This window comes from Musca domestica, unplaced genomic scaffold, assembly GCF_030504385.1.
Source record: "Musca domestica strain aabys unplaced genomic scaffold, Musca_domestica.polishedcontigs.V.1.1 13, whole genome shotgun sequence".
NCBI lineage: Eukaryota > Metazoa > Arthropoda > Insecta > Diptera > Muscidae > Musca > Musca domestica.
In genome coordinates this window covers 3451580-3472607 of record NW_026712172.1, presented here as the reverse complement: position 1 = coordinate 3472607, position 21028 = coordinate 3451580, and the positions used below count along the sequence as shown (strand labels likewise).

The 21028-nt window shown below is 37.5% G+C and overlaps 1 long non-coding RNA gene across 1 annotated transcript; it reads right to left on the bottom strand.

Annotated features, from left to right (window-relative positions):
* Window positions 1-492: 492 nt before the first annotated feature.
* Window positions 493-21028, bottom strand: LOC131800799 (uncharacterized). The gene is made up of 8 exons (XR_009341576.1): window positions 15992-21028; window positions 15733-15919; window positions 10299-13425; window positions 10041-10227; window positions 6871-9967; window positions 6613-6799; window positions 1227-4366; window positions 493-1155 (listed from the first exon to the last, which is right to left on the bottom strand). It is a non-coding gene; the product is annotated as an uncharacterized LOC131800799 (long non-coding RNA).

Below are 21028 nucleotides of genomic sequence, written 5' to 3'. Positions count from 1 at the left end.
AGTGTTTCGTTGTGGGGTTTATACCGTTCACTTTACTGCAACGATTTACACCCTGTTCCACGATATCGAAAGAAAATTTGTGCGAACGAAAGCTAGTCACTCACTATCGTATCAGAATTCGTTCCACTAACATTCGTTCTTTCTTTCGCATAGCCTTACGTGAAGCAGTGTTGCCTTTATATATACCTTTGAAAAATTAATTGCGAATTTAAGCAAAAAAAGTGCCAGAATGACTGATTTAAACGCGAAAAAGCAATAAAAAATACAACCATACTTAATCTTGCTCTGCCTGAACTGACAGTTCGGTTGTAAACAAACAAATTGTAAATAAACAAACAAAATAATATTCGCGGTGATAGTGCTTGAATTATTTGTGTTCTTAAAAAATGAATATTTCTGTAGCACTATACTTTATGGATGATGTGGAGGAGGTTCAAAATGTACCATGGAGGCATTTAAAAGATGCTTCGAATAAATAAAAATTGCAATAAATTTGTAAAATTTACTGATTTTTTATTAAAATAAAAATGTATAACTAAAAAATTGTTTCATCTATTAACTATGATTGGTATTGTTTAGTTGTGATGGTGCAGGTTTGTACGTTTATTTGTTACTGTTGTTGGACATGTGTTTCTGGCGATAAATGGTGAAAACTTTCTTCACTTAACTGCTACGGTCTTGGAACGTCCTGATGGTGTTGTAACCAATGCCACAAAGCAGTAGTCGATGTCGTCTGCATAGCCAAAAATTTTACCGCTTGGTGCCGCTGACTTCGATAAGAAAAGTGTCCGGTTAATTTTGTTTCTAGCTCCGTCAAACACTCAAATTGGTATAAACCGCTACCTTATCCTTGCAACCCTTTTTTGTGTTCAGGTATTTTCTTTTTTGTGCGGAACTTTAGATCCACCCAAGTCCGTAAATAATAATGCCGGTTAGACAAATAGATTAAACCGCGTTTTCTGACTTACCTTTTTCCACTCTTCAACTGTGCGAGGAGGAGAACCCATGGTATATAATTTGAAACATAATTTTTTTCAGTGGTCTTCAAGGGATTGCTTGTTGCTTCCAAAAGTTGGCACCCCTCTGGCGATAGCAGGATTCTCCTACATATATTCAACTAGTGCCCGCAGCTGTACAGTTGATGATATTTTCGTGCTGGTATTAAGGAAATAAAAAAATATGTATGTTGTTAACATACTAAAATTGTGTTTATTATTTTTTCTTACCTTTTTGTTTCCATTTTCAATCAAGCAATATTTATGTTGAAAGAAAATCCTGAATTGTAATCATACGACAGCAAACACACAAGTGGCTGATTTTGACATTTGCATTCGCGTGCATGCGTAAAAAGATAGTGGACACAAAATTGCACTAAAATGCTTACGTTTTCGTTCGGTTTGATTTTCGTACAATTTTTCGTTCTGATGCATTTTTGTGGAACGGAAATGTTCTTTCCATATCGTGGAATAGGCTGTTTGTAGTTAGAGTTAAGTGGGGTTTGTAACGTTCCCCTAATTCTAACATTCGTGAAGTGTTTGTGTTTTCTCGTAAGTAAAGAGGGGTTTCCCTCGTTCCCTTTATTTCTAAGAGTATTGTGTAAGCGATCGAATTGTGTGGGGTTTTTAACGTTCCCTTAACTCTAACATCTGTGGAGGTTGTGTGTTCTCTTGTAAGTAAAGAGGTGTTTATAAAGTTTCCTTTACTTTCACGAGTATTGTTTTACGTCGTTAGAGTTGAGAAAGGTTTCAAAGGTTCCCTCAGCTCTTAAATATGTTAAGTTTGTTGTTATTAAGTAAGTAACGTGTTGTTTCCAACGTGCTTTCCTATACAGAGTATTGTGTCACAGTGTTGACGTGGAGTGGGCTCTCTAATGTTCACTCCACCATAACGTGTCAAGTGTATTTTGGAAGCGTTTATAGATGGCGCCCTGTATCGTAAACGCTGTCAATGTCATAGCCAACGATCGTTCAGCGCCGCCTAATGTCATCATCAACCATCATAATGTGCCAATGCGATATAAATGGAGAGAAAAAGTGTATAATCTAAAAACAATCAAAGTGTGCAAAAGTGGAAACCCTTCAACTAAATCTATTTAGTGATTAAAAAACAGAAAAGCGAAGATTAAAAATAAAAAAATGTTGCGAGTATTGAGACAAAAAGACCTTATTACATATCTTACGAAATTTCAGCTCGATCTGACGGGAAAAGTACAAGACCTTGGAAACGATGAGCAAGATTCGTGAGTCAAGACCACAAAGAAGGGGAGTTTGGTTTCCAACGTTCCCTTTATTATATAGTGTATTGTGTCACGGTGTTGAAGTAGAGTGGGGTTTCTAACGTTCCCTCCACCATAACATGTCGCGCGTATTTTGGAAGAGTACATAGGAAGCGCCCTGTATTGTAAACGCTGACAATGTCATTGCCATTGATCGATCAGCGCCGCCTACATTTCATTCCCAACCATCATATTGTGGCAATGCGATTCACCATTTATTTGTGTTTTTGTTTTTTACAATTCACCAAGTGATGCAAATAGAATAATGTAAACTGTATAAATGATCAAATCAAGTATATCGTACTATAAAAGAAAATATCCCCGAATTTGAGAAAACTCGTCGTCGCATGTTGATAGACAAACTGGAACCGGTTATGAACAGCAACCAAACGAGTAAAAAAAGAGTCTAAATAAATAATAATACGAAATCAAACATCATCAAGTTACATGTACACAATTTTTCTTTTTGAGCAAAGGTTTCCGAAAATTTCCGTAGTTCATGCATAAAATTGGAAGTCTATAAATGAAAAAAAAATTTACTGAGGTCAAATAATGTGTTCATGTAGGAGAAAATATTGCCAAAAGTACATTTTTCTTGGTATTTTCCCAAAATTTCGTCTCCTTTTTGAGGAAATAATTATATATTTTCAGTTTTTTTAGAATCTCACCGATATTTTCATGTTTTCGAATTTAAAAAAAGTATATTCGATATTAACTCGATTCATTTCCTTAACAAAGAAATGCGTAGAAACCCTTTGCTGTTTCACTATTCCTTATGATTCCTTAAAAATTATGTCGTTAGATTCCTTCAGTCATAAGACTAATCACCTAGTAGTATTTAATGCTGGTGTAAGCGATGGCAATATTCCTCTAACGTCTCCTAACAACGGTGGTGGTAAATTTTACCCTCCCTTCACATTTTTTTGTAATTCTCTCTTCTATTCTAATCTGATTTTTGCTTATTGTAATTTAAAATATACTACAAATAATTATAAAAAAATGTTAACAGTTTTTTTGTACAATTTAGTACACGTTACAAAATATGTCACCTCACCAGTCAAAGGTTTAGTCAATATGGCTTCCAAAGAAGCTAAGTCTTTCCTGTCCTAAACATAGCTCAAGTTATATGCGGCATCGTAGTCTTTAACTGATTTTACATGCTAACATTCCGAGACATATTTACGACCTTATATATCAAAAATTCCATAGTCACTCCAGTTGGGCCTTGTTCCATTTAACGCTAAAAGTGAAACACATAATATTTGTATTCTTTGGATGCAATCGTCTTCCAAACTCAATGCTGACGCTATGGGAGCAAGGTTTAACTGACAAAACAGCTATTCCAAAAAGGGAACCCTTGATTCTTTTCTCAAAAATCGGTATCGTCCATTTCCGAGATGCATAACAAACCAAAGATTGACGAAAATGAAAGGAAATCCATCTCTCAGTAAACCAAATTCCATACCTTCGCATTTAACAAGCTGGTGTATTCCAAAACGGAGTAGCAATGATCTCTGGTGGTTTCCTGAGGGAAAATTCGACAAAACTTTACAACATAGGCAACCACGTATCAAAAATAATGTATATACATTGATTTTATTTCGCTGTAGAATGAGATAGAAAACTTCCAAAAACGTTGCTACATGCCTAGATCCTTTAGTGGTCAAATAAGAAGTCAAAATAATACAAATTCAGACAAACGTGTGCCGGAAAACTCGAATTACAGCACGTTAAAAATTTTACAGCCTTTTTCTTAATTAAATTCTGCTGCGAGCTATGTCACTGATTCGAACAAGCGTACATACATTTAAATGGGGCTTAAAAACGACCAAGTGAAAACAATGAAATAAAGAAACCAAGATATGTATAAAATTTATTTTTACGACTTTCGAGTAAATTTCCATACAATATTTTTACATGTTCTTCATTTTGAAAGAGATTTATGCCTTTTCAGCAGCGTTCAATGCATTGCTAAGATCTTCAATTAGATCTTCAACTTCTTCCAAACCAACTGACAAGCGAATCAAAGAGTCCGTTATACCCAATTTTATCCTGTCTTCCGCTGGAACAAAAGCATGAGTCATAATAGATCTGGAATTAAAATGAGAAATTCTTTAAAGTAGCTAGTCTTGTGTTTTGTTTGAAGCTGAGGTCGAAAATTAAGAATGACGATTTTGAAGTCATTTCAATATACATTTTCTCTGACGGACCCGAGCGTATCTCAGCGACCGGAGGAAACTCGTCGTTACAGTAGTCTGGTAGAATTAATGCTTCTTTCTTCCATATAATCCGAAATAGTCGACCCGCAAATGAGGAGGATGAGGAAGAAGGTGATGAAGATCCTTCTTGCGCCTGGTAGATTCTGAAAACTAGCTACTACAAAAACATGTTTTTTTCTGTTCTATTCTGAGCTCAAGTTATTACAAGTGACATCGTAGTTCATAATTGAGATTACATGCCGTTGCCAACACTGCGAGGCATGTTTTGGCCTTATATATCAAAAATTCCATGCTTACTCCAGCTGAGCCCTTGTTGCATTTAACCCTAAAGGTGAAGCACGTGATATAGCAAATCTGACAGAACTTTCTTTCATAAATTCTGAATCAGCGAGATCCTGTATTGATACACTTGCAATGTACTAGATGAATGTCGGAAGTTGGGATCCATATATGTATTCCTGTGTTGTGTGTATATGACAAATCAGCTATACGTTTCTCAAAAATCGGCATTGATTGATGACAATGAAGGGAAATCCATCCCTCAGTCCAATTCAAATTCCATGAGTTTAAAGTTCAATTAATTAAGTGTTCTGTTTTCATTTCCACCAAAAAAGTTTCTATATTTTCTATTATCAAAGATAAAGGTTTCCGCGAATTGAAAACCGTTTTGGAACGTTTCAAATTTATTTTGCCACAATTCCAATCTAAGAAAAAAATTTAAAAAAAATGTCACTGATATTTATTTAATACTACTACAATATCGTGAACTGAGTCAGCATAACTCGCTTATGGTGTGAATGGTTGTTGGTGGGTTTATTGGCTGTAGATAAGGGTTGCGAGATTGCATTATTTGTAGTATTCAGTAGGAGTAGACTTTCCTGAGAGAATCTTTTTTCAGGTGTGTAGATGGGGTAAATCTCGAATGCCCTATATAGTAGCGCAGATGGCATGCCAACAGGGACTGTAGTTGCACTAACAGATTCCCTTCGCCGTGGCACTGGGACATGTTTGGAGAAATCAACAGGCAGGCTATTGAAGGCAATATAATTATCACTAGAAGTTTTGCTTTTGTATAGCATGGAATGGAATCAGGAAAAAATAGTGTGCAAGATTTGTACTGAACTAATTTGGGGCCATATAATATCGATTTAAGAGAAAGTTTATTTGATTTCAATCCCATAGGCGCAGTAGTTAGTGTTTCGTTGAAGTTAAGTGGGGTTTATACCGTTCACTTTACTGCAACGATTTACAGACAGTTCCACGATATCGAAAGAAAATTTGTGCGAACGAAAGCTGGTCACTCACTTTCGTATCAGAATTCGTTCCACTGACATTCGTTCTTTCTTTCGCATAGCCTTACGTGAAGCAGTGTTGCCTTTATATATACCTTTGAAAAATTAATCGCGAATTTAAGCAAAAAAAGAGCCAGAATGACTGAAATAAACGCGAAAAGCAATAAAAAAAATACAACCATACGTAAGCTGGCTCTGCCTGAACTGATAGTTCGGTTGTAAATAAACAAACAAAATAATATTCCCCGTGATAGTGTTTGAATTATTTGTGTTCTTAAAAAATGAATGTTTCTGTAGCCCTATACTTTATTGATGGTGTGGAGGAGGTTCAAAATGTTGCAAAAAAGATGCTTCGAATAAATAAAAATTGCAATAAATTTGTAAAATTAACTGATTTTTTATTAAAATAAAAATATATAATTAAAAAATTTGTTTCAACTATTAAGCAGATTTGTACATTTATTTGTTACTGTTGTTGGGCATGTGTTTCTGGCGATAAATAGTGAAAACTTTCTTCCCTTAACTGACTGGTAGGTGTTACTACTGCTACGGTCTTGGAACGTCTTGATGGTGTTGTATCCAATGCCACAAAGCAGTAGCCAAAAGTTTTACCGCTTAGTGCTGCTGACTTCGATAAGAAGAGTGTCCGGTCAATTTTGTTTCTAGCTCCGTCAAACACTCAAATTGGTATAAACCGCCACCTTTTCCTTGCAACCCTTTTTTGTTTTCAGGTATTTTCTTTTTTGTGCGGAACTTTAGATCAGCCCAAGTCCGTAAATAATAATGCCGGTTAGACAAATAGATTAAACCGCGTTTTCTGACTTACCTTTTTCCACTCTGCAATTGTGCGACGAGAAGAACCCATGGTATTTAATTTGAAACATAATTTTTTCCAGTGGTCTTCAAGGGATTGCTTGTTGCTTCCAAAAGTTGGCACTACTCTGACGATCTCAGGATTCTCCTCCATATATTCAACTAGTGCCCGCAGCTGTACTGTAGATGATATTTCGGGACTGGAATTAACGAAATAAAAAAATATATATGTTGTTAACATACTATAATTGTGTTTATTATTTTTTCTTACCTTTTTGTTTCCATTTTCAATCAAGCAATATTTATGTTGAAAAAAAATCCTGAATTGTAATCATACGACAGCAAACAAGCAAGTGGCTGATTTTGACATTTGCATTCGCGTGCATGCGAAAGTAAAAAGATAGTGGACACAAAATTCCACTAAAATGCTTACGTTTTCGTTCGGTTTGATTTTCGTACAATTTTTCGTTCTGATGCATTTTTGTGGAACGGAAATGTTCTTTCCATATCGTGGAATAGGCTGTTTGTAGTTAGAGTTAAGTGGGGTTTGTAACGTTCCCCTAATTCTAACATTCGTGAAGTGTTTGTGTTTTCTCGTAAGTAAAGAGGGGTTTCCCTTGTTCCCTTTATTTCTAAGAGTATTGTGTAAGCGATCGAATTGAGTGGGGTTTTTAACGTTACCTTAACTCTAACATCTGTGGAGGTTGTGTGTTCTCTGTAAGTAAAGAGGTGTTTATAAAGTTCCCTTTACTTTCACGAGTATTGTTTTACGTCGTTAGAGTTGAGAGAGGTTTCTAAGGTTCCCTCAGCTCTCAGTTTTTTTTTGTAAAATTTAGTCCACGTTACAAAATATGTCACCTCACCAGTCAAAGGTTAAGTCAATATGGGAAAATATGTCAAGTTATCATTCGAGCAATAAATGGTCGAACGGTAAATGAAGGTGATGAAGATTCTGCTTGCGCCTGGAGGATTTTCAGTGAGGGAAAATTAAACAACACTTTACAACATAGGCAACCACTTATCAAAATTAATGTATATGCATTGATTTTATTTCACTCTAGAATGAGATAGAATGTTTCCAAAAACGTTGCTACATTCCTAGTTCTTTAGTGGTCAAATAAGAAGTCAAAATAATAAAAAAAACTCGAATTACAGCACGCTAAAAATTTTACAGGACAGGGGCTTTTTGCCGAGGTGAAGAAGTGTATGGTGGTCGCAAAGATTTTCGGAGGGTATGTGACCTGCCTAAACAATTGGTGCAGAAACTCTCCGGTACCACAAATTGTATCCTTTTTTCGCAGGTCAATTTTAGAAACTCGGAACATTCCCGAAGGACGCGCCTCTGTGTGCATAAAACACATTAGGTCCCTCTTGTCGAATGGATCTGGCCACTGTGCCTTTGAATTGAGGAGTTTCGGCGGAAGTTTTAGTCTCCCGTAGAGGAGATGTGGTAGCCACATCTGTCGTTGAAAGTTCGAGGACGACGGGTGCAAGCTCCCGTAGAGGAGACGCCGTGCCAACGGTCCAGGCAGAGTCTTGAGGAAATGCAGACCTCGCTGGTGCAATCTCCCGTAGGGGAGCAAAGGCAACTGGTTGAGGCTAGGAGCACCTGAGGGGTAACTCCTGCCGGTTCGGACGAAAATCCCTTATTTGGCGCAGAATTTGCAGTGCAATTTTCCCGTAGAGGAGAAGCGGAGCCTGTTTGATCGGCCGTAGAGCCGGGTGAGTTGGCTGGTAGTGCCGTTGCAGGTTCCTGAAGAGGAGCCGCAGCATTGCTGACCCCGCGTATATCGTAGTCCTGGAAGCCCAAAGGAATAATGGCATCCTCAACACCTCTCTCTTCATCCGACATTGGGATGTCCTCATCGTAGTAAGGAAGGGAAGCGGCCATCTGACTCAAATTTTCCATCTGAGAAAAAAAGTGGAGATGGCATGGTAGAGAGATAAACATTTTAATCTTCGTCGGTCAAAATGACCGTCTTACGATACCGTTTTCCGTTTTTATATCAGCGAAGCGACCGGATAAACTTGGACAACGCGACCTAATTTCAAGACTATCAGTCATGGGACAGAGTGGGCGACAATTTAAGCATGCCTCAATTCTTGTTAGCAACGTAGAAAATTCTTCAAACGTATATTTCAATTTTTTAGCCATTTTCCTAAAATGAGTTTTAAAGCTTCTAACCGCAGCTTCCCAAAGTCCACCCGTATGTGGAGCTCCAGCTGGGTTAAATCTCCATGAAAGCTCTTGATAAGAAAACTTTGATCGGAGTTTATCACGAATTTCATTTAATGAAATTAAATTCCCGAGAAGATAGTCTTTGGACATCCACGACGAGATATAAATATATTAAATGCAGCCAGGAAGGTAGTGGTAGATAAATCCGAGGCTAGCTCTAAATGTATTGCTTTCGTAGAAAAGCACACGAAGACACAGACATACCCCTTTGTAATTTTACAACATCTACCTGTAAAGGATTTTAATGTCGAATGGGCCAGCGAAATCGATACCTGTAGAGGTGAAAGGCCTAAACAAAACCGTTCTTTCTGGAGGCATAGATGCCATAATTTGGGTACAAGTACGTTTCTTTGCTAAAACACACAATTTGCAATGTCTTATGGTTGACCTAATCAGTGAAGTAGCGCGAGGAATCCAGTATTCCATGCGAAGCATACGAAACATTAATTGGTTTCATCCATGGAGGGAATCTATATGATCTAATCTATGATAAGGTAAGAGAATAGGATGCCGTTCAGAATAGGAGAACTGACAGTTCGGTTGTAAACAAACAAATTGTAAATAAACAAACAAAATAATATTCGCGGTGATAGTGCTTGAATTATTTGTGTTCTTAAAAAATGAATATTTCTGTAGCACTATACTTTATGGATGATGTGAAGGAGGTTCAAAATGTACCATGGAAGCATTTAAAAGATGCTTCGAATAAATAAAAATTGCAATAAATTTGTAAAATTTACTGATTTTTTATTAAAATAAAAATGTATAATTAAAAATTTGTTTCATCTATTAACTATGATTGGTATTGTTTAGTTGTGATGGTGCAGGTTTGTACGTTTATTTGTTACTGTTGTTGGACATGTGTTTCTGGCGATAAATGGTGAAAACTTTATTCACTTAACTGCTACGGTCTTGGAACGTCCTGATGGTGTTGTAACCAATGCCACAAAGCAGTAGTCGATGTCGTCTGCATAGCCAAAAGTCTTACCGCTTGGTGCCGCTGACTTCGATAAAAAAAGTGTCCGGTCAATTTTGTTTCTAGCTCCGTCAAACACTCAAATTGGTATAAACCGCCACCTTATCCTTGCAACCCTTTTTTGTGTTCAGGTATTTTCTTTTTTGTGCGGAACTTTAGATCCACCCAAGTCCGTAAATAATAATGCCGGTTAGACAAATAGACTAAACCGCGTTTTCTGACTTACCTTTTTCCACTCTTCAATTGTGCGAGGAGGAGAACTCATGGTATATAATTTGAAACATAAATTTTTTCAGTGGTCTTCAAGGGATTGCTTGTTGCTTCCAAAAGTTGGCACTCCTCTGGCGATAGCAGGATTCTCCTACATATATTCAACTAGTGCCCGCAGCTGTACAGTTGATGATATTTTCGTGCTGGTATTAAGGAAATAAAAAAATATGTATGTTGTTAACATACTATAATTGTGTTTATTATTTTTTCTTACCTTTTTGTTTCCATTTTCAATCAAGCAATATTTATGTTGAAAGAAAATCCTGAATTGTAATCATACGACAGCAAACACACAAGTGGCTGATTTTGACATTTGCATTCGCGTGCATGCGTAAAAATATAGTGGACACAAAATTGCACTAAAATGCTTACGTTTTCGTTCGGTTTGATTTTCGTACAATTTTTCGTTCTGATGCATTTTTGTGGAACGGAAATGTTCTTTCCATATCGTGGAATAGGCTGTTTGTAGTTAGAGTTAAGTGGGGTTTGTAACGTTCCCCTAATTCTAACATTCGTGAAGTGTTTGTGTTTTCTCGTAAGTAAAGAGGGGTTTCCCTCGTTCCCTTTATTTCTAAGAGTATTGTGTAAGCGATCGAATTGTGTGGGGTTTTTAACGTTCCCTTAACTCTAACATCTGTGGAGGTTGTGTGTTCTCTTGTAAGTAAAGAGGTGTTTATAAAGTTTCCTTTACTTTCACGAGTATTGTTTTACGTCGTTAGAGTTGAGAAAGGTTTCTAAGGTTCCCTCAGCTCTTAAATATGTTAAGTTTGTTGTTATTAAGTAAGTAACGTGTTGTTTCCAACGTGCTTTCCTATACAGAGTATTGTGTCACAGTGTTGACGTGGAGTGGGCTTTCTAATGTTCACTCCACCATAACGTGTCAAGTGTATTTTGGAAGCGTTTATAGATGGCGCCCTGTATCGTAAACGCTGTCAATGTCATAGCCAACGATCGTTCAGCGCCGCCTAATGTCATCATCAACCATCATAATGTGCCAATGCGATATAAATGGAGAGAAAAAGTGTATAATCTAAAAACAATCAAAGTGTGCAAAAGTGGAAACCCTTCAACTAAATCTATTTAGTGATTAAAAAACAGAAAAGCGAAGATTAAAAATAAAAAAAAATGTTGCGAGTATTGAGACAAAGAGACCTTATTACATATCTTACGAAATTTCAGCTCGATCTGACGGGAAAAGTACAAGACCTTGGAAACGATGAGCAAGATTCGTGAGTCAAGACCACAAAGAAGAGGAGTTTGGTTTCCAACGTTCCCTTTATTATATAGTGTATTGTGTCACGGTGTTGAAGTAGAGTGGGGTTTCTAACGTTCCCTCCACCATAACATGTCGCGCGTATTTTGGAAGAGTACATAGGAAGCGCCCTGTATTGTAAACGCTGACAATGTCATTGCCATTGATCGATCAGCGCCGCCTACATTTCATTCCCAACCATCATATTGTGGCAATGCGATTCACCATTTATTTGTGTTTTTGTTTTTTACAATTCACCAAGTGATGCAAATAGAATAATGTAAACTGTATAAATGATCAAATCAAGTATATCGTACTATAAAAGAAAATATCCCCGAATTTGAGAAAACTCGTCGTCGCATGTTGATAGACAAACTGGAACCGGTTATGAACAGCAACCAAACGAGTAAAAAAAGAGTCTAAATAAATAATAATACGAAATCAAACATCATCAAATTACATGTACACAATTTTTCTTTTTGAGCAACGGTTTCCGAAAATTTCCGTAGTTCATGCATAAAATTGGAAGTCTATAAATGAAAAAAAAATTACTAAGGTCAAATAATGTGTTCATGTAGGAGAAAATATTGCCAAAAGTACATTTTTCTTGGTATTTTCCCAAAATTTCGTCTCCTTTTTGAGGAAATAATTATATATTTTCAGTTTTTTTTAGAATCTCACCGATATTTTCATGTTTTCGAATTTAAAAAAAGTATATTCGATATTAACTCGATTCATTTCCTTAACAAAGAAATGCGTAGAAACCCTTTGCTGTTTCACTATTCCTTATGATTCCTTAAAAATTATGTCGTTAGATTCCTTCAGTCATAAGGCTAATCACCTAGTAGTATTTAATGCTGGTGTAAGCGATGGCAATATTCCTCTAACGTCTCCTAACAACGGTGGTGGTAAATTTTACCCTCCCTTCACATTTTTTTGTAATTCTCTCTTCTATTCTAATCTGATTTTTGCTTATTGTAATTTAAAATATACTACAAATAATTATAAAAAAATGTTAACAGTTTTTTTGTACAATTTCGTACACGTGACAAAGGTCAAAGGTTTAGTCAATATGGCTTCCAAAGAAGCTAAGTCTTTCCTGTCCTAAACATAGCTCAAGTTATATGCGGCATCGTAGTCTTTAACTGATTTTACATGCTAACATTCCGAGACATATTTACGACCTTATATATCAAAAATTCCATAGTCACTCCAGTTGGGCCTTGTTCCATTTAACGCTAAAAGTGAAACACATAATATTTGTATTCTTTGGATGCAATCGTCTTCCAAACTCAATGCTGACGCTATGGGAGCAAGGTTTAACTGACAAAACAGCTATTCCAAAAAGGGAACCCTTGATTCTTTTCTCAAAAATCGGTATCGTCCATTTCCGAGATGCATAACAAACCAAAGATTGACGAAAATGAAAGGAAATCCATCTCTCAGTAAACCAAATTCCATACCTTCGCATTTAACAAGCTGGTGTATTCCAAAACGGAGTAGCAATGATCTCTGGTGGTTTCCTGAGGGAAAATTCGACAAAACTTTACAACATAGGCAACCACGTATCAAAAATAATGTATATACATTGATTTTATTTCGCTGTAGAATGAGATAGAAAACTTCCAAAAACGTTGCTACATGCCTAGATCCTTTAGTGGTCAAATAAGAAGTCAAAATAATACAAATTCAGACAAACGTGTGCCGGAAAACTCGAATTACAGCACGTTAAAAATTTTACAGCCTTTTTCTTAATTAAATTCTGCTGCGAGCTATGTCACTGATTCGAACAAGCGTACATACATTTAAATGGGGCTTAAAAACGACCAAGTGAAAACAATGAAATAAAGAAACCAAGATATGTATAAAATTTATTTTTACGACTTTCGAGTAAATTTCCATACAATATTTTTACATGTTCTTCATTTTGAAAGAGATTTATGCCTTTTCAGCAGCGTTCAATGCATTGCTAAGATCTTCAATTAGATCTTCAACTTCTTCCAAACCAACTGACAAGCGAATCAAAGAGTCCGTTATACCCAATTTTATCCTGTCTTCCGCTGGAACAAAAGCATGAGTCATAATAGATCTGGAATTAAAATGAGAAATTCTTTAAAGTAGCTAGTCTTGTGTTTTGTTTGAAGCTGAGGTCGAAAATTAAGAATGACGATTTTGAAGTCATTTCAATATACATTTTCTCTGACGGACCCGAGCGTATCTCAGCGACCGGAGGAAACTCGTCGTTACAGTAGTCTGGTAGAATTAATGCTTCTTTCTTCCATATAATCCGAAATAGTCGACCCGCAAATGAGGAGGATGAGGAAGAAGGTGATGAAGATCCTTCTTGCGCCTGGTAGATTCTGAAAACTAGCTACTACAAAAACATGTTTTTTTCTGTTCTATTCTGAGCTCAAGTTATTACAAGTGACATCGTAGTTCATAATTGAGATTACATGCCGTTGCCAACACTGCGAGGCATGTTTTGGCCTTATATATCAAAAATTCCATGCTTACTCCAGTTGAGCCCTTGTTGCATTTAACCCTAAAGGTGAAGCACGTGATATAGCAAATCTGACAGAACTTTCTTTCATAAATTCTGAATCAGCGAGATCCTGTATTGATACACTTGCAATGTACTAGATGAATGTCAGAAGTTGGGATCCATATATGTATTCCTGTGTTGTGTGTATATGACAAATCAGCTATACCAAAGAAGAAAGACCTTGCTTCGTTTCTCAAAAATCGGCATTGATTGATGACAATGAAGGGACATCCATCCCTCAGTCCAATTCAAATTCCATGAGTTTAAAGTTCAATTAATTAAGTGTTCTGTTTTCATTTCCACCAAAAAAGTTTCTATATTTTCTATTATCAAAGATAAAGGTTTCCGCGAATTGAAAACCGTTTTGGAACGTTTCAAATTTATTTTGCCACAATTCCAATCTAAGAAAAAAATTTAAAAAAAATGTCACTGATATTTATTTAATACTACTACAATATCGTGAACTGAGTCAGCATAACTCGCTTATGGTGTGAATGGTTGTTGGTGGGTTTATTGGCTGTAGATAAGGGTTGCGAGATTGCATTATTTGTAGTATTCAGTAGGAGTAGACATTTTAAGTTCCCCTCAGAATAACGAGGACAACAAAACTTTCCTGAGAGAATCTTTTTTCAGGTGTGTAGATGGGGTAAATCTCGAATGCCCTATATAGTAGCGCAGATGGCATGCCAACAGGGACTGTAGTTGCACTAACAGATTCCCTTCGCCGTGGCACTGGGACATGTTTGGAGAAATCAACAGGCAGGCTATTGAAGGCAATATAATTATCACTAGAAGTTTTGCTTTTGTATAGCATGGAATGGAATCAGGAAAAAATAGTGTGCAAGATTTGTACTGAACTAATTTGGGGCCATATAATATCGATTTAAGGGAAAGTTTATTTGATTTCAATCCCATAGGCGCAGTAGTTAGTGTTTCGTTGAAGTTAAGTGGGGTTTATACCGTTCACTTTACTGCAACGATTTACAGACAGTTCCACGATATCGAAAGAAAATTTGTGCGAACGAAAGCTAGTCACTCACTTTCGTATCAGAATGCGTTCCACTAACATTCGTTCTTTCTTTCGCATAGCCTTACGTGAAGCAGTGTTGCCTTTATATATACCTTTGAAAAATTAATCGCGAATTTAAGCAAAAAAAGAGCCAGAATGACTGAAATAAACGCGAAAAGCAATAAAAAAATACAACCATACGTAAGCTGGCTCTGCCTGAACTGATAGTTCGGTTGTAAATAAACAAACAAAATAATATTCCCCGTGATAGTGTTTGAATTATTTGTGTTCTTAAAAAAATGAATGTTTCTGTAGCCCTATACTTTATTGATGATGTGGAGGAGGTTCAAAATGTTGCAAAAAAAGATGCTTCGAATAAATAAAAATTGCAATAAATTTGTAAAATTAACTGATTTTTTATTAAAATAAAAATATATAATTAAAAAATTTGTTTCAACTATTAAGCAGGTTTGTACATTTATTTGTTACTGTTGTTGGGCATGTGTTTCTGGCGATAAATAGTGAAAACTTTCTTCCCTTAACTGACTGGTAGGTGTTACTACTGCTACGGTCTTGAAACGTCTTGATGGTGTTGTATCCAATGCCACAAAGCAGTAGCCAAAAGTTTTACCGCTTAGTGCTGCTGACTTCGATAAGAAGAGTGTCCGGTCAATTTTGTTTCTAGCTCCGTCAAACACTCAAATTGGTATAAACCGCCACCTTTTCCTTGCAACCCTTTTTTGTTTTCAGGTATTTTCTTTTTTGTGCGGAACTTTAGATCCACCCAAGTCCGTAAATAATAATGCCGGTTAGACAAATAGATTAAACCGCGTTTTCTGACTTACCTTTTTCCACTCTGCAATTGTGCGACGAGGATAACCCATGGTATTTAATTTGAAACATAATTTTTTCCAGTGGTCTTCAAGGGATTGCTTGTTGCTTCCAAAAGTTGGCACTACTCTGACGATCTCAGGATTCTCCTCCATATATTCAACTAGTGCCCGCAGCTGTACTGTAGATGATATTTCGGGACTGGAATTAACGAAATAAAAAAAATATATATGTTGTTAACATACTATAATTGTGTTTATTATTTTTTCTTACCTTTTTGTTTCCATTTTCAATCAAGCAATATTTATGTTGAAAAAAAATCCTGAATTGTAATCATACGACAGCAAACAAGCAAGTGGCTGATTTTGACATTTGCATTCGCGTGCATGCGAAAGTAAAAAGATAGTGGACACAAAATTCCACTAAAATGCTTACGTTTTCGTTCGGTTTGATTTTCGTACAATTTTTCGTTCTGATGCATTTTTGTGGAACGGAAATGTTCTTTCCATATCGTGGAATAGGCTGTTTGTAGTTAGAGTTAAGTGGGGTTTGTAACGTTCCCCTAATTCTAACATTCGTGAAGTGTTTGTGTTTTCTCGTAAGTAAAGAGGGGTTTCCCTTGTTCCCTTTATTTCTAAGAGTATTGTGTAAGCGATCGAATTGAGTGGGGTTTTTAACGTTACCTTAACTCTAACATCTGTGGAGGTTGTGTGTTCTCTGTAAGTAAAGAGGTGTTTATAAAGTTCCCTTTACTTTCACGAGTATTGTTTTACGTCGTTAGAGTTGAGAGAGGTTTCTAAGGTTCCCTCAGCTCTCAGTTTTTTTTTGTAAAATTTAGTCCACGTTACAAAATATGTCACCTCACCAGTCAAAGGTTAAGTCAATATGGGAAAATATGTCAAGTTATCATTCGAGCAATAAATGGTCGAACGGTAAATGAAGGTGATGAAGATTCTGCTTGCGCCTGGAGGATTTTCAGTGAGGGAAAATTAAACAACACTTTACAACATAGGCAACCACTTATCAAAATTAATGTATATGCATTGATTTTATTTCACTCTAGAATGAGATAGAATGTTTCCAAAAACGTTGCTACATTCCTAGTTCTTTAGTGGTCAAATAAGAAGTCAAAATAATAAAAAAAAAACTCGAATTACAGCACGCTAAAAATTTTACAGGACAGGGGCTTTTTGCCGAGGTGAAGAAGTGTATGGTGGTCGCAAAGATTTTCGGAGGGTATGTGACCTGCCTAAACAATTGGTGCAGAAATTCTCCGGTACCACAAATTGTATCCTTTTTTCGCAGGTCAATTTTAGAAACTCGGAACATTCCCGAAGGACGCGCCTCTGTGTGCATAAAACACATTAGGTCCCTCTTGTCGAATGGATCTGGCCACTGTGCCTTTGAATTGAGGAGTTTCGGCGGAAGTTTTAGTCTCCCGTAGAGGAGATGTGGTAGCCACATCTGTCGTTGAAAGTTCGTGGACGACGGGTGCAAGCTCCCGTAGAGGAGACGCCGTGCCAACGATCCAGGCAGAGTCTTGAGGAGATGCAGACCTCGCTGGTGCAATCTCCCGTAGGGGAGCAGCAGTGTCAGCGCCTGTTGTCGAAAGGCAACTGGTTGAGGCTAGGAGCACCTGAGGGGTAACTCCTGCCGGTTCGGACGAAAATCCCTTATTTGGCGCAGAATCTGCAGTGCAATTTTCCCGTAGAGGAGAAGCGGAGCCTGTTTGATCGGCCGTAGAGCCGGGTGAGTTGGCTGGTAGTGCCGTTGCAGGTTCCTGAAGAGGAGCCGCAGCATTGCTGACCCCGCGTATATCGGAGTCCTGGAAGCCCAAAGGAATAATGGCATCCTCAACACCTCTCTCTTCATCCGACATTGGGATGTCCTCATCGTAGTAAGGAAGGGAAGCGGCCATCTGACTCAAATTTTCCATCTGAGAAAAAAAGTGGAGATGGCATGGTAGAGAGATGAACATTTTAATCTTCGTCGGTCAAAATGACCGTCTTACGATACCGTTTTCCGTTTTTATATCAGCGAAGCGACCGGATAAACTTGGACAACGCGACCTAATTTCAAGACTATCAGTCATGGGACAGAGTGGGCGAGAATTTAAGCATGCCTCAATTCTTGTTAGCAACGTAGAAAATTCTTCAAACGTATATTTCAATTTTTTAGCCATTTTCCTAAAATGAGTTTTAAAGCTTCTAACCGCAGCTTCCCAAAGTCCACCCGTATGTGGAGCTCCAGCTGCTCTTGATAAGAAAACTTTGATCGGAGCTCTTGATAAGAAAACTTTGATCGGAGTTTATCACGAATTTCATTTAATGAAATTAAATTCCCGAGAAGATAGTCTTTGGACATCCACGACGAGATATAAATATATTAAATGCAGCCAGGAAGGTAGTGGTAGATAAATCCGAGGCTAGCTCTAAATGTATTGCTTTCGTAGAAAAGCACACGAAGACACAGACATACCCCTTTGTAATTTTACAACATCTAAATTTTCCTATTTGAAGCAACGACACGAATGTACGCTACCCCCGTGTATGCCTTTTTCAAGGCATCGGAAAAGACATGAAGTTCGACATGACAAAGAGGTGAATATTGGACCCAACGAGGAATGGATATGGAATTAACACCTTGATAGGAAAATTTTTCCCATTCACGTTCTGTCGAAGACGGAAGCGAATCGTCCCAACCGATGTTGTCTAGCCAAATACGCTGCATGATGATTTTTGCTACAACCATCCTACTGGATCGAGAAGCATGGCGGTGGTTGACAAAACTTCCCGTTTAGTATATGTGAACCGGTGTTCCAGCGGGTTTACACTGAAATAGAAATGGTCCAACTGCATTCCAGCGAATGCCCAGCGGTCTTGAACTACTAGCTTCCACGGAAGTGAGAAGCTTAACATCATATAGGTGATCTAAAGGAAGACAATCTAAAATTTCAAACTTCGCGGAAGAAAGAGCACCAATGAGTTGGTCTATTGATTTTTGCGCTGTCGTGATAACCGGCCAAGACGTCATCTACGTACATGCACTTCCGAAGGATATGTGCAGCTAGCGGAAATTCATTTTCTGTATCATCGGCCAATTGAAGTAAAGTCCGAATCGCAAGATAAGGAGCACAGTTTACTCCGAAGGTTACCGTTTGAAGTTTAAAGTCTTGAACTGGTTTGTTGGGAGAATCCCGAAATAAAATTCGTTGGAGAGGAATATGAGCAGGATCGACCCGAATCTGCTGTACATTTGCGTTATGTCGCAATTGAATACAAATTGGAAAAGTTTCCACCTTAGAATAAGAAGGACTAGGTCCAACTGAAAAGTTGGTCCGACATAGAGAATATCTTTAAGACTATTCCCGTTGGAAGTCTTGTTCGAGGTATTTAAAATCACTCCCATTTTTGTTGTTTGTTTATCCGGATCAATAGTCGGATGGTGAGGAAGATAGCAAACTGTAGAGCTTGCTGACGAAGTCCAAACCAGTCTCACGTGGTCTAATTCAAAATATTCCCGGACCACCCCATCGCAAATGGTTTTAATTTGCGGTTTTTTTAGGAGTAAAGCCTCACTCGAAAGAATTGTCGCAAGCAATTGGTCCTAGAATGACCGGTTGGCCTGCGAATTCAGGAATTATGGGAATTGTGACAATATATCTGCCTTTTGAGTCTCGTCGAGTTTTTTTTGGAAATTTATCTCACAGAATTTGTCCGAAGGAGACAAAATAGCGCGTTTAGAGGTTCTTCCAATTCCCAAAATCGAAGAAGAGTCTTGTTAAGATCTTCTTCCGGAAAGTTAATTGTGGTTGTTAAAACCGTAATGGTAGAATTGGGAATGGGACCAGTAATGATCCAGCCGAAAACAGTTCTTTGGCCATTAAAGAACCTAAGATGTTTGATTTAATTCCCTGTAAAAGGATTCTAGGATATAAATCAGCGCCTAGTAGAAGGTCAACTGGTCTAGAATCGCAGGAGTTTCTATCTGCAAAACGAATATTTGGCAAACGGGAAATTATGTCACCACCTATTGAAATAGAGGGTAAATTACCAGAAATAGCGGGAACCATTAGAGCTGGGATTTCAAAGAAAATTGATGAATCGATAGGAGAATCTATGCATAATGAGCACAATTTCCTGGATGTAGTGGAAATACTTTGATTAATGCCAGAAATCGTAGCTTGGGTCGACTTAGTAGAAATACCAAGACGATGTTGCTAATTTTCAGTGATGAAAGACGCTTCAGAAGCTGGGTCGATTAGGGCACGAGCAGGGTATGTGATGCCTTGGTGAATTAGATTCACCATTGCAGTATCCAAAACAACATTTTTGTTTTGCGAAATATGATACACTTGCCTATTGACAGAGTGGGATATACCTAACGAATTCGAGGGAATATTTTGATTCGCATTGTTGGATTGGTTCGAAGTTGATAGCGACGGAGTCGCTGCTGGTGTAGAATTTGCGTGATTTGACATCTCACGATGTAAAAGTGTGTGATGTCGCTTATTGCATTTTCCACAATTGTGTTTACTAATACATTTTTTAACTTCATGACCAACCGTCAGACAGTTCAGACAACAATTGAAGCGTTTGAGCACTGAAAAACGACCTTCTATGGATAATTTTTTGAACTCTGGACAAAAACGCAATGGGTGGACCAATTTAGGACAGAGAACGCAAGATTTAAATTAAGAAGCACTAGAAGACCCAGAAGATGCGGACTTTGTTAAGTGAGTCCGCACTTTTTTCTCAACCTTTTTTGATGACTCAATACCACGAATGTCTCGGAGATAAGTAAGGGTCTGGATCCTTTCCGTAAGAAAACGATCCAAATACTTCCAATCAGACAAAGCCGACTTGTCTTTGACCGTCTGTTCCCAAAGCGAGGCCACATGCTTAGGCAATCTTTGAATGCATATGAATATGGGATCCCAGTCGTTCGTAGAAACATCATAGATCGCCATAGCCGAAATACATCCATTAATTGCTCGTTGTAGATTTTTTAAACCAGCGCTGGACTCATTATCGAGAACTGGAAGATCAAAGAGCAATTTCAATTGGTTGTTAACTAAGATTCGGACATAGTCATATGTTTCTTTTAAGGCCTGTCACGCTAAAGCGAAACTTTTGTGTATCAGCGGAAACTTCGAAATTATGTATTTTGCTTCCCCACTAGTTTTCTTAAGTAAATAACACCATTTTTCAATGTTACTAAGACGACTGTTATTGATGTATACTGCAGAAAACAGATACGTAAATTTAGGCCAGGAAAGGAATTCGCCATTGAAAACATCTATATCGCATG